Source organism: Otolemur garnettii, unplaced genomic scaffold, assembly GCF_000181295.1.
Source record: "Otolemur garnettii isolate 467f Iridium unplaced genomic scaffold, OtoGar3 scaffold00022, whole genome shotgun sequence".
NCBI classification, from domain to species: Eukaryota; Metazoa; Chordata; class Mammalia; order Primates; family Galagidae; genus Otolemur; species Otolemur garnettii.
In genome coordinates, this window is record NW_003852417.1 from 5,441,233 (window position 1) to 5,455,634 (window position 14,402).

Sequence of the window (14,402 nt, forward strand, 5' to 3'; positions counted from 1 at the left end):
ACAAATTTTTCATATTTTAATCATATTTTAATACTTCTTTATATTTTGCCATGAACTAAAAGATTCTTTTTGGAAAATTGTCATAAAAATACTTACTATGGAGAATACATTTTGAGATACTTCTCTATGGCCTACAGTAAGAAACAAAACAAAACAAAATAACAAAAGCATCTATGGTTTGTTGATATATTGACAAAATACCCAAGGAGATCATAAAGTCTCCAAAATGGAAGTCAGAACAGGGAATTATCTTCACTTATTTTCAGAATACCTTAATATATAACAACACATGGAAAACAGACAGACTGAAAGAATATGGAGATCAGGGAAAATCCTATTATTCACTTTTGGTAAAACAATGGATAATCCCTATCAGCACGTTGCAGGTGGAAGACCTTAGAGATGGAGGAGACATGCTCCCTTTTATCTCCATATTTTGATCTTGATTAATTTGAACTCCCAATAGTTCAAATAACACTCACTTTTCCTTTGGTTTATGTCTTTAATACGCTTGTTGCTTACATCTCCCTCAGGTTAGTAACTATTATATTTTACCTAAATTGAATATTGACAGAATCAATCTTCAACGTTGTTGAAGTCTTTTCCTTATAAAGACTTCAGTACTTTACATTAGGAATAGGCAATTTCTTTTCCCTGTAAATAGCCACAACGTATTTTTGGTGTTGCAGGCTGTAAGATTTCTCTCTCATCTCAATTCTGGTCTTGGTGCTTTTCAGTTATAGACATCATGGAAAGGAATGAGTGTGGCTTTGTTTGCATTGAACTTAAGTCATGGACACAGAAATTTGAATTTCATACATTTTTATGGTAGCATGAAATATTCTCCTTTCTTTTTTTTCATTTTATATCAAGACATATTGTCAGAGCCACTATGTTGCCAGTGCCACATGCAGGAAACAGCCAGTATGTGGACTGAAAGTACAAGCTTTCAAGAGGTGATGCTCACCAGAGGTGCAGGGGAGCCTTGAGCAACCTTCACAATGGTTATTTATTGAGACAATATATAACAGGTGTGAGGAGTGCCCAGTAATCACATACAAGGACTATGTGCTTAAGGATCATTATGTGCTCTTTCCACATGGGCTCAACTCCCACCCTGAAGCATCACAAATGTTCAAGGTCCAATACCTGCTTACTAATGAGTGATTGATCTCATGTCTTTAGAGCACTAGATTACTTGAAGGCCTTTCTCCAGGCTGCAAAACATCTCTAGGCTAGCCAGGAGACTGTCCTTCTTTCCACGTTTCCTTCAAGAATCGGTGACTTTTCTTATAAGCATGATGTTCATTCTCCTACATATCCCCCTTTCTGTTTAAGATAGTCATCTGTTCTTCTCGTTGAGCAGCTCTACTTCTAGCTAAGCAAAGGAACAAAAAACACAAAATAATTAACAAAATTACACCAGTGAAGCCAATAAGGGCCTTCACAGAGGAAAAGGGAGAAGGATTAGCCATACTGTTGAAAATGTTTAGGATTGAGTAGTGGAACCCTGTATCCGTCCTCACACTCCAAACAGAGGCTCCAACTGCTATTAGGGAAAAGGGATGCTGATTGCTCCGAACTACTTCCTGCTGGAAATGGATGGTGATATGGGGGGGGGGGGCAGTTAGCAGTTCTTCAGAGGAAGTTGATCCAGAGTTCACAGTAAATGGACTCTTGCTCATGTTGAGGTTTGAGCCAGCAGTCAGGCAGCCATTGCTTTTCTTGTCATTCTGTAATGATCTGAGCAAAACCTTGGCCCCAACGTAACACCCAATCAAGTTCCCATCAGACATCTCAGATTTTATCACATGCTGGCAAATCGAAAGCAGCACTACCTGGTGTGATATGCAAAAGGGATTGGATGGGCTAAAGTTGTTGGTGAGTGGGTAGTTCCTCTTATCTGTATTTTTTGCCCATGGGCTCTGGTTTGATTCCCACTTATAGTTTCCCTGTTGTAATGGTGTTCCATTCTTATCAAATTGGGAGCGGCACTCATTTGCCCAATGGAACCCCTTTTACACCTGGGGTGTACACCTGGGGGTTTACATCCTCCTTGTTTCTTTTGATTATTGAATAAGAAATTGCTTTTTCCATTGGTATTCTGATTGCTGTTCCTTTTCCAACATTCTTTTCTCATGTGGCCTAGTTTCCCCAAATTATGGCATTTAGTAGTTTTAACAGTGAAACAATTCAATCAGCCTTCTACCTGTTAATCTGAGCTGTCATGATAGTCATTAAGGTATCTCTTTGTCTATTAGTATTTGTGTCACATACTTCCTCTTCTGAGAAAGAACTAGAAGAACTCTCCTAAGTTTTGTGTTTTTTATTTTTTGGAATTTTGTTCAGTTTATTATCCTGGTTTTACTGATGGGTGAAAGTGGCAATGGATGAGGAGACTCAGGGTCTATAGACTCGTATCCTCTTACATCTTTCTTTTTTCTCTTATCTTTCTCTTTTTCTGATTGAACCTTCTGTAATATAACATTATCTTCCTTGTATCCTCTCACATCTTTCTTTCATCTCTTATCTTTCTCTTTTTCTGATTGAACCTTCTGTGTTATAACATTATCTTCCTCATCAGTGTCAAATTGTTGCAACTCTAGGGATGGGGAGTTACCCATTGCTTCCCCATAATTTCCCTCTTGCTGTTTGGTCCTCAGCAGTCAACCACCGGCATCTTGCTGACTAAATCACTATTCAGCACCACCTTGTCCCCAGTGCCAGAAGCAGGAAATAGCCGATATGCTGATTGAAAGTACAAGTTTGCAAGAGGTGCAGGAAAGCCTCTACTCCTCTCTGATGGCTGTTTATTGAGATGATACATAACAGGTGTGGGGAGTGCCCAGTAATCACATACAAGGGCTACATGCTTAAGGATTGTTATGTGCTCTTTCCCCATGGGTTCAACTCCCACCCTGACCATCACAAATGTTCAAGGTCCAACATCTGCTTACTAACAAGGGACTGATCTCATCTCATTAGGGCACTAGATTACTTGAGGGCCTCTCCCCAGGCTGTAAAACATCTCTAGGTTAGGCAAGGGGCTGTGCTGCTTTCAGCATTTCCTTGTTTCCTTCAAGAACCAGTGACTGTTCTTATAAGCATGATGTTCATTCTCCTACAAGGTATCAACAGAATATGATGAGATTTTAACAGGATATTTAAACTGAGGTGTCCATAGCCACCAAGATTTACTGTATAATAAATTCTACAATCAGTTCACCATACACATGAGGTAGAAGATTTTACAGTATATTTCCTCAGCACTAAAATTTGTCTCATCACTTACACAAATAGGATCTGATTAGGGAATAGAGACAGTGTATACATGTGTTTCTAAGGAGGGAGCTGGTGTCACCATGTGTGGTCTAAGAGGCTGCCACCTCCTTCACCTCAGACTTAGGAAGGGGCTTCAGAAAGACACCAAGAGAACCTAGAAGATATCTGTGACCAAACTAGTGCCTGATTGACACCTAAAGTTTGAGAGCCATGGAAGCAGGTTAAAGACACCTGTGCTGGAATTATCCACACGTCCTGAACTGCTGGTTCCAGGATGCATGTGGGCTCTTAGCTAAGCCAGTGGAGGAGAGGCAGGCAGAGGGTCATCTCAGATCATGTGCAAACAGCCTTCAGGGGGGCATAGAAAACCTCCAGGGAAGAATTTGAGAATGAATCTCTCATGTGAAGGAAGAAGGAAGATCTGAAGTAAAGATACATTATTCTAACTCAAAAAAGATGTTGGAAAGAACCAAAAAGAGAATTTCCATAAGAATATCAATATTAATTGTGTCTATATATAGAGCCACTCAGCCAAGTAAGACAGTTCTAATTATAATCTCCCCTCTGTCCCAGGTTACAACAATGTAATTCTAAAGACCTCTTTACTAGAGAGTGGGAGAGGAGCTGAGGAGAAGGAGAGACAGAGACAGAGTGAGAGTTGGCTGAGAGCAGATCACCCTTCTGCAAAGGCAGGCTACAGGCAAACACAAGGTAAGGAAGAGGGTAAAATTTTATTATGAAGTATATATGCACATCAAGCATTCTTTTTTTCAAATATTAGTTAAAAATATTAAAAATTGGGGGTTTTTTTGCCTGAAAAATATCTATGAGATTAGTTAGGACTGATCTTAAAAGATATTTATGTACTGTACTCAAATGTCCATCCTGAAAGTTAAAAAAACATTATTCCCAGGTCACTCAATTTAAGAGAACAGTAGAGGATTAAATGAAGTTGTGTTTTGTTGTATCTCATGAATCACATTTGACATAGTTGTTACAGAAGGAAGGAAGAAATATAAGAAGAGGAGGATGATCAGAAAGAAGAAAAAGTAAGCAGAGGAATTTTCCATTTTTTTCTTATCCCACATGAATTTAAACTGAGGACCTGAAGCTCGACTTGCCCAAAGTTTTAGGATCCTGTTTATGAGATCTATTCTATATTCTTCATTTTATTCTGTATCTATTTTATCCATGATAGAAGACATATCCCCATATTCCCTAACCTTATTTCTGTCATTCTTAATGTATTCAGATTTAAAATAATATTTAAAGGAAGCCAGAAATAAATGAAATATGGGAATTCAGACTTTCAATTTTTTTCCACTCTACCCTGTGCCTCATTATTTTACAACAATTTCAGTTTAAAATTCAGCTAAGTATCAATGAACTATTAAATATGATCTAAGGGTATCAGAAAGTCATTCATCCCAGCTGGCAGCAAACCCGATGTACCAAATTAATAGCTTAGTTCTTTCTAGGAATCTACGGTACATTAACAACAATAAACATGCTTATAGAAAATGTTTGAGAGTCTTGGAGAATTATCCCAATAAGCACTGCTGTAATTATAACTATGAATTAAAATAATAATAGCTCCTCTAGGGAACAAAAAACTCTTCTGTGAAAATTTTTGTATAATTTCAATCTAAGCTTAAAATTTTTTTAACCAGAGTCAAAGCCGAGGGAAGAAATGAACAGTTTATCTATAGTAAACTAGGAAATAACTTACACAAAATAAACAGAGATCAGGAACCAGATACATGTATAATTACCCATCAAGAAATTTAGAAAGAAAAGGCTCTGTATTCATGATCTATAGATTTAAATCCATAGCAAATTGAAGAAATTTGAGCTGATGGCTGAAGTGATATAACAAAAATGAATGATCATTTAAACAGTACTAAGGTAATATGGGCTGTCACCTGGGACACTTAAGGTCACTTAAATATTACTAAGGTACTATAGGGTGCCTGGTGTCGAGGTAGGGTACATGCAAAAAACAGAAAGAAAAGACATGATTGTTAAGCCAATAAGGAGCCTGACAGAAAGCTAGAAAAAAATGAAGCTATATTTTTAGAGTTTTCCATGAAATATTTAGCTGTGTGGAAATCAAATAAAATGCTGTAGGGACTTGCAGTATGATATCAGACAGTTAAAAAGGCCAAAGAAAGATGGCATAGTCAGGAGGGTTTTTCAAAGCCTTGTCCAGTTTAAAGTACTAGTATCATGTGAGAGTAAAATACTTCACTCAGTGCTTACACTTGGGGTTTCTACATGATCCAGTATGGGCACCATCCCATCTCAGTTCCTCATTTCTCAGAAGCATGTAATAAAATCCATGACACTGAATTCTACAAACATTCCTCATTTATATAGAGAATGCCCATGTGTGTATGTGTATACCGTATTAATATGTACTATATACTAAGGTTAGTAAATATGAAATTTTTAATTTCCTTAAGCACTAAGTTTGATAGTGGATACATCTACCATATTACTTTGACACTTGTTTTATTTTTATTGTGAAGACAAATCCTCATTCTTTCCATTGCACATTTGGAAAGATTGTGATTATCTTTCAAATTTTGTTGAAGTAAATTTTGTGAAATTGTGGATAAGTAAAAAATGCTTGTTATTTTTGAATTTGAGTTCCACTGTGGGACCAATGCAACGCAGACACCTGGAAATATCAACACAGTGTTTGCAAAGCTGTAGCTAATGAACGCACAGTCCAGGAATGGTTTGAGAAGTTGTGTTCTGGCGATTTTCATCTTGAAAATGAGTGATGTGGGCAAACTGAGATCAAGGTTGACAGTGATGAGCTGAAAGTTGTAATGGAAGCAAATTAGTCTCAGTCTACATGTGAATTAGCAGCAAGGTTTTGATGTTAACTAGTCCAGCAATATTGAACAATTTGAAACGAATCAGCAAGATAAAGAAGCTGGATGGATGGTACAGCATTAAATTAGCATCAGAAGAGAAATCACTTTGAAGCTTGTCTTTCTTTGCTGTTGTGACATAAAGGTAAACTATTTCTACACGGTAATGTTACATGTGACAAAAAAAATGGGTGCTTTTTGACAATTGCAAGCACTCTGCAAGTTCGGTACAGATGAAGTGCTGAACAATCCAAAACCATTCATCAAAAGAAACTAATCGTGTCTGTTTGGTGGTTCAGCCCTGGTATTATCCACCACAGCTTCATGAAACCTGATCAATCAATTGTTGCAGATGTCTACCGCAGCCCATAGGATGATTTAATGAAAATGCTTAAGAATGAGCAGCTGAGATTGGTCAACAGAGACAGGCAATCCTTTCGCAAGACAAGGCTGGACCACAAGTTTAGCAAACAATGCTGCTCAAACTACAGAAGCTGAACTTGGAAACTCATTCACCATGTTCACCATATTTTGCACCAAATGACTACCACTTTTTCCAGGATTTGAACCACTGCTTGCAAGGAAAAATAGTTCTTAACAAGCTGTATTTTCATACCTTTTGTGAATTTATTGTCACTTGCTGGCCAGACTTCTTCACTTGCCCATGTAAATGAGCTACCATTAAGATGGCAACACTGTTGACAGTCTAGGCACATATTTTGATGAACTGTGCTGCTTCTTATTTGAGATATAGTAAACTAAACTTTGGATTCAAAATCAGACATTTCATATTTAACATATATAATAATATTCTATATAACACAGACGGTGCCAAAATGTAGACACTGTAAGAAAGGAAAAAGCTGCATTAAAATTCCAATACTCAAGTCACGTTTGACTTTTGCAAATACAAGGGATAAAAGATATAATACAGGATGGCCATAAAGTTTGTGTGCAATTTAAAACAGGATGCAATTTTAAAATTTCACACAAACTTTATGGACATCCTGTGTACAAGATCATGTTATTGATATGTATTGAGTACTAAAATTTTAAGGTAATTTTTTCCTTTATGGTTCCTGTCCCTATCTGCTGACTGGATCATTTTGTATCACCACTTCTCAAGTTAGGAAGAGCTCTCTATGACCTCTCAGTCCCTCACACAAGAACTTGCTTTCTGAGTACTCATCAGCAGCAGACAGTTCTTCTGGTGCTAGACTAATTTTGGCTGGCTTCTTGCTAGTCTCATGTCTCTGTTGTCCCAGTGTAACCCATAATCCATTTGGAACAGTTGGGCAAGAAATCAGCCTGAAGCTGCTTCCAAGATGGTGTTAAGTCACTAGCAACATTTTCTAAAGCTCTCATGTAAATGTACATGGATCTTCCTGGGGCACTTTAAAGAGATTAGAGCCAGTGAATGCCTGGGGCTGGGCCCTTCTGCTTGTCTTCTCATCTGAATTTTTAGAAGTACTTCCCAAACCAAGGTACAACAACTACATCTGTTTGATTTTTTTCTTTTATTCTGCTCATATTAGGTGTCTTGTGTTATGGAAATCATGCATTCTCTCTGTCAAATGATGTTTTCAGTCATTATTTGTTCTATTCATATGTTCAGCTTATGTGAGCCATAGAAAGGGAAACTAACAAGGGCCAAACCAAAGTGTTATTTGCCAAAGAGAAACAGATTATACTGCTCCCTGCAGGGCAGCATGTGGAAAAAAGCAAAGGGTGTTTATGATGTAATTATGCAGAAGATTGGCTAAAACACCACCTGCATTTGTAAGTAAATGAAGTTATTAAAGGGGTATGTGAAATAGCCACTCATTTGAATAGAATTATTTGTGTTAAAAGAAGAAGTACAATGGACATAGAATGGCAAATGGGTAGTTAAAGATATGTCAGGTGGTTTAGCCAATGAAGATAAATCCAGTGATTCCAGGCTGTGGTGAGTAGAATGCCCATGGGATCAAACCCAGCTTCTGGCAGAAGCTAAAAATAGAATGTTTCCTGCCAAGCAGTGTATATTCTGAAGGACAGAGCATACTAAAATGCGTCATATACTCAGTTCCTTCCTGTATCACTGGATATCATGATATGGACCTCAAAGTGCTGCTTTGTGGGAAAATGAAAAACAGGTATCCAATATGTTCAGAATCCAAGCACTCTCTAAACATTAATTCTCTTCACATCACTATGACAGGATCTTAGCACAAAATTGATCTGTGGTCACAATATGGCTTAGCAGTCCTCTCAAAATAATGTCTGCGTCAGTTTGGGATAAGGGAAAGAATGCCTGATTCCGTCGCCTACCATGCGTGTGGCCTTTCACACATGGTACGAAGTCTCTCTCACTCTTCGTGTCCGTGTCTTCACATAGTTATTGGATACTTGCCCTCCCTGCACTAGGATTAGCACAGAGGTGAGTGAAGCTCCTCCTGGAGTGTCTGAAACTTAGTAACCTTTAGTAAATGGTAGCAACATCTTTAATTGTTATGGTTATTGTGTTTTCTACTTTTTCCATTAAATCTGAAGATATTTCTCTTCATATAATGCATTCTGAATAACAGCATTTTCTGTGCCCTAAAATGTTTGTAAAGGTAAAGTAACATACAAAAACTACTAAACCGTAAACATGTTATGCCTACTTTGTAAGACAAATATTTACACATCACTGAAAGGTCCCCTGTTGTCCACGTCTAGGACGCAGCTAGCTATCCTTTAGTGCAAACCACTTCCTCTCCAAATCCTATTACCTCCAAACCCTGAGAGTTTCCATTACTGGTCCCTGCTAAAAACACTTAAACTGTGTCTCATGATCTGCTTTTTTAGTGGGAAATGAAGTCTTCCTTCCTCATGAAGGAAAATCCAAGTGAGATGGACAGTGGACACTAGACCTAACAGTGTCATTTGTCCTCCATTCTCCTGGGACATCCTGGAGCCTTACTGCTTGTCCCTTGTCTCCATGGTGTGATGCACAATGTTTCAAACATACAACACTGCCAACCTCAGTTCCTCCAGTGAGAATCCTGCCCAAAGCTGCTGTGGGCCTGATATCTTCATAGGCGTCTGTGTGTTCATTATGTGGTTTTTATTCAATATAGTTCTTCACTTAATACCTTCTTGGCCTGTTTAATCTCTGTACTGTCTCCTGTTCATAGTCAAGCATTTTCCCCACTTCAGTGCACTCAGACAATAATTGTTTGTCACAGCACATTCGCTTTATAATGTATGTTGCCATCTATGAGTAAATTTGATCTTCATAGCAGCACTATGAATTCGACCTATTAAAAGTTATTTTCTCTTTCCACAGAAGGAGAAACTGAAGCTCAGTGATATAAGATATTTCATCAAGGTTAAATAGCAATTAGGGATCTGGATTAGATCTTAAACTTAGATCTTGCCTACATCCAGATCTGTTTATTCTAAAAGGTATAATTTTCAGAATCTTTATTTTTCTGATCACTTTATTTCTACCATTTCAGGGAATTTTTTTCATTTTTAATTTGTTTCTCCTGTGGCAGAAATATTGTTTCTGGTTTATAAGTGTAATACCTCAACTTATATGTAGTGTTTTGTGTAACTGAGGGCTTTATTCACTCATTGATTCAATAAGTCATTCATTCCTTTAATAACTGTTTATTAAGTATATAGAGAAAGTTAGTATAAAGTTAATTACAAAAGACCTCCACAACCTTTGAGCAAGTAACATTAGAAAGTCACAGTGTGAACTAGGATTATATGTAAATAAACAATCATTAACCTATCTATAGTTTCAAATTTTGACGTACAAAATGGGAGTTGTTAAATTTTGAATCCTTCTGCACACAAGATATATTTCTTCTCCTTATTTGTTTGTTTATTTACTATGGACTCATGGACATTTGTTTGATAATTTGAGTTATAATCCCACACTAGTTCAGATATTTTGTTCTCCAAATTTTTCAACTTTGTGTCTTGGGAGTTTCATTAGTTGTCTCCTGTTTTGACTTATCAACATAATTGCAGATAGTTTTTTGAACATTTTCTAACTTTCTGGCATTACAGAATGCTCCAGACTGATCTTGTATAATTTCTCCCCAGGGCTAAAAATCAGTCATTTCTTTAAAGACCTCAGATTCCTTTCACTGAAGAATAATATTAGAAACTGCACCTAGGCCTGAGGTTTGCTTGTTGTAAGTGGGTGCCATTGTGTTTACCCCTCTCCACTGACAGAGCTAGGAAATATATGTGTACACTAACCTATTTATACTCACATGCACCTGTATTTATGATGTAACCATCTTTATCTATTTTAAGCTAAACATATGTTTGACTCCAGCTAAACATATGTATTGACTGTGGGTTTGCTGTAGATGGCCTCTATTGGTTTAAGAAAAGTCCCTTCTATACCTCTTTTCTTAAGTGTTCTGATCATGAAAGAATGCTGGATATTGTCAAAAGCTTTTTATGCATCTATTGAGAGAATCATATGGTCTTTGTTTTTTATTTTGTTTATGTGATGTATTATATTTATAGATTTATGTATATTGAACCAACCTTGAGACCCTGGGATAAAACTCACTTGGTCATGGTGTATAATTCGTCTGATATGTTGCTGGATTCTGTTTGCTAGGATCTTATTGAATATTTTTGCATCTATGTTCATTAAAGATATTGGTCTATAATTTTCTTTTCTTGTTGGGTCTTTTCCTGGTTTGGAGATGAGAGTGATATTTCCTTCATAGGCTGTGTTGGGAAGTATTCCTTCTTTTTTTGTGTTTTGGAAAAGGTTAAATAAATAGGTACTAGTTTTCCTCTTTAAAGTTTTGATAGAATTCTGATGCGAAGGCATCTCGTCCCGGATTCTTCTTTTTTGGGGAGATTTTGTATAGTTGATTCTATTTCAGTACTTAATATAGGTCTGTTCAGCATTTCCAATCCTTTCTGATTATGTATATGAATTGGCGTGCTTCCAAGTATTGGTCAATTTCTTTCAGATTTTCATATTTTTGAATAAAGTTTGTGTAGTATTCATTAAGGATTCTTTGAATTTCTGAGGCTTCATAACTTCGCCTTTGTCATTTCTGATTGATGATCTTAGGGACTTTAATTTTCTACTTTTGGTTAGGTTGGCCAAAGTTTTATCAATTTTATTGAATTTTTCAAAAAAAACAATGTTTTGATTCATTGATCTTTTGAATAATTCTTTTGTTTTCAATTTCATTTAATTCTGCTCTAATTTTAGTTATTTCTTTTCTTCTGCTGGGTTTGAGGTTGGAATGTTTTTCCTTTTCTAGTTACTTAAGATGTCCCATTAAGTTACTGAGTTCCTCTCTTTCCGTTCTCTTGAGGAAGGCTTGCAATGCTATAAATTTCCCTCTTAGGACTGCCATTGAAGTATCCCACAGGTTCTGATAATTCATGTCTTCATTATTGTTTTATTCCAAAAATTTGGCAGTTTCCTTCTTAATCTCATCTATAACCCAGCTATCATTAAGTATCAGGCTATTTAGTTTCCACGTCTTTGTACGAGTATGCAGATGCCTTTTATTGGTGAGTTCAACTTTTACTGTGTGATGATCTGAGAAAATACAAGGAATAATTTTCATACTTTTAAATTTTCTGAGATTAGACTTGTGGCCTAAGATGAGATTAGAGGATGTTCCATGGGCTGATGAGAAGAATGTGTATTCAGTTTTGTTAGAATGAAATGTTCCATAGATGTCTGTTAAATTTAATTGTTATATGGTGAAGTTTAAGTCCAAAATTTCTTTGCTTAGTTTCTTATTGGAGGATCTAGCCCACACTGTCAAAGGGATGTTGAGATCTTCGACTATTATGGTGCTGGAAGATATTAAATTGCTCATGTCTGTTATGGTCTCCTTTATAAATTGAGGTGCATTCTGGTTGGGAGCATAAATGTTAATAATTGACATCTCATCATGTTGAGTGTTTCCATTAACAAATATGGAGTGACCATCTTTGTCTTTCCTTACTTTTGTACATACATTAAATACATTAAAGCCTAATGTATTTGCCAATAAAATTGCCACCCCTGCTTTTTTCTGATTTCCATTTGCCTGCATTACAGATGCCCATCCCTTCACCCTGAGTCCATATTTATCCATTAAAGTAACATGAAATTCTTGTATACAGCAGATATCTGGCCTGGGTTTTTATATCCAGTCAGCCAACCTGTGCCTCTTTAGAGGACAATTTAAGCCATTTACATTAGTTGAGAGTATTGATAAGCTTGGTAATATTTTGGGTGTCAAGATTTTTGAAAGTCCATTGGATATTTTAAATCTTTTCACCACTGTGGAAATTGGGTTTTGGTCAAGAATTTCAGAGTGAATTTACTTTGGTGGAAGACCATTGTGCTGGTCATTATGGAGAATAGGTCTGAGGATATCCTGAAGAGGTGATTTGGTTATGGCAAATTTCTTCAGCGTGTGAATGTCATTAATGTATTTAATTTATCCCTCATAAGTGAAGCTCAGTTTAGCTGGATACAGGATCCTGGGCTGAAAGTTGTTTTTGTTTTAGGAGATTGAAAGTCAATGACCATTCTCTTCTGGCTTGAAAAGTTCTAGCAGAGAAATCTGCAGTCATTCTAATATTCTTCCCCTTGTAGGTTATGATTTTTTTACATTTGGCTGCTTGCAGGATTTTCTCTTTCATATTAACTTTGGTGAAGTTAATTACAATGTGTCTAGAAGATACTTTATTTGGGTTGAATCATGCTGGAGTTCTGAAACCGCTATCTGAATTTCATTATCTCTTGCCATTGTTGGGAAGTTCTCCTCAATTATCTCTTGGAGTAGAGTATCTGTGCCTTTCAGACCATCCTCTTCTCCTTTAGGGATTTCTATAAGGTACATGTTTGGTCTTTTGGAGTGGTCCCACAATTCTCTCAGGGAATGATCTGTTTTTGCTCTCCACTTCTCTTCTTCTTTGAGCATTTGGGAGCATTCAAAAGCTTTGTCTTCAATGTCATAGATCCTTTCTTCTGCCTGTTCCATTCTGTTACTGAGGGATTCTACTGTATTTCTCAAAACTTTGAGGGAAAGAAGTTGGTCCTACATCTATATTGAAGGATGTTGAAGATAAAGAATAAGAGGGAGAAGACTAGTATAAAAATCTTTCTAAATATAAATTAAATGAGGATGATGCTGAGCTCTCAAAATATAATCTTGATACCAGTGAAGAAGAAGATAGTAATAAAAAGAAATCTAATAGACCAGTTGCTCAAAGTCTTGATCTTCACATTCACCATCTTCCATAATGCTCATCCTCCCCCTCAAAGTCTAGATCCAGGTCCTGTTCTAGAAGTTCTTCCAGTTCACAGTCAAGATTTTGTTCCAGTTCCAGAGAACATTTGTGATCTCATAGGTCAAAATCAAGATCCAGCTCCGGGCCCCACAGAGGCTCCTTTCCCCCATGAAAAAGATCTCACTCAAGTTCATCATCTTCTCCTGAAAGGGAAAAAAGAGAAGTCGTTCTAGATCTTCTTCATCTGGTGATCACAAAAAGAGATGAACAAGATCACGGTCACCTAAAAGGTGATTGGTTAAAACACTACACAACTTTGAGCCCAGGGCCAACCCCTATGGAACATCACTACTTTACTCAGGCACCACAGATCATCTTCTGGATCATCTCATTCTAGTTCCCGTTCAAGTTCAAAAAAGAAAAAAATGTTTTAAAATTTACATCAAAAAAAAAAAAATAGGGCATTGTCTATGGCTTAATGAGTAGGGCACTGGTCCCAGATACTGAGAGTGGCTGGTTCAAACCCGGCTCTGGCCAAATTGCAACAAAAAATAGCCAGGCATCATGGCAGGTGCCTGTAGTCCTAGCTACTCTGGAGGCTGAGGCAATAGAATCAACTAAGCTCAAGACTAGAGATTGCTGTGAGCTGTGATGCTGTGGCTCTCTACTGAGGGTGATGGAATGAGACTCTGTCTCAAAAAAAAAAAAAAAAATCCAGTACAGTGCATGAAGCATATTTTTAAAGAAGATGATGTCTTACTTGGGCAGAAGTGCTAAATCTGCTAGTGGAGGTGCATGACTTTATTGCTTTTCAGAACAATACACCTGTGTTTATTTGTGAATTTAAAAGTGAATAGCATTTTAAGCCATAATGTCTCAAAATAGATGCTTTATTTATCATTTATTATTTACAACCATTTGCTTCATCTATCAACTATCTTAGCTATAACAAAGTACTTTGTTTCCTAATTTAAACTCTTTGTTTTGCTA

The 14,402-nt window shown here is 36.8% G+C and overlaps 1 pseudogene; it reads left to right on the forward strand.

The window, feature by feature from the left end:
• The window catches only part of LOC100947972, a 40,900-nt pseudogene extending 27,028 nt beyond the window's left edge, over positions 1 to 13,872 (forward strand).
• Positions 13,873 to 14,402: the final 530 nt, after the last annotated feature.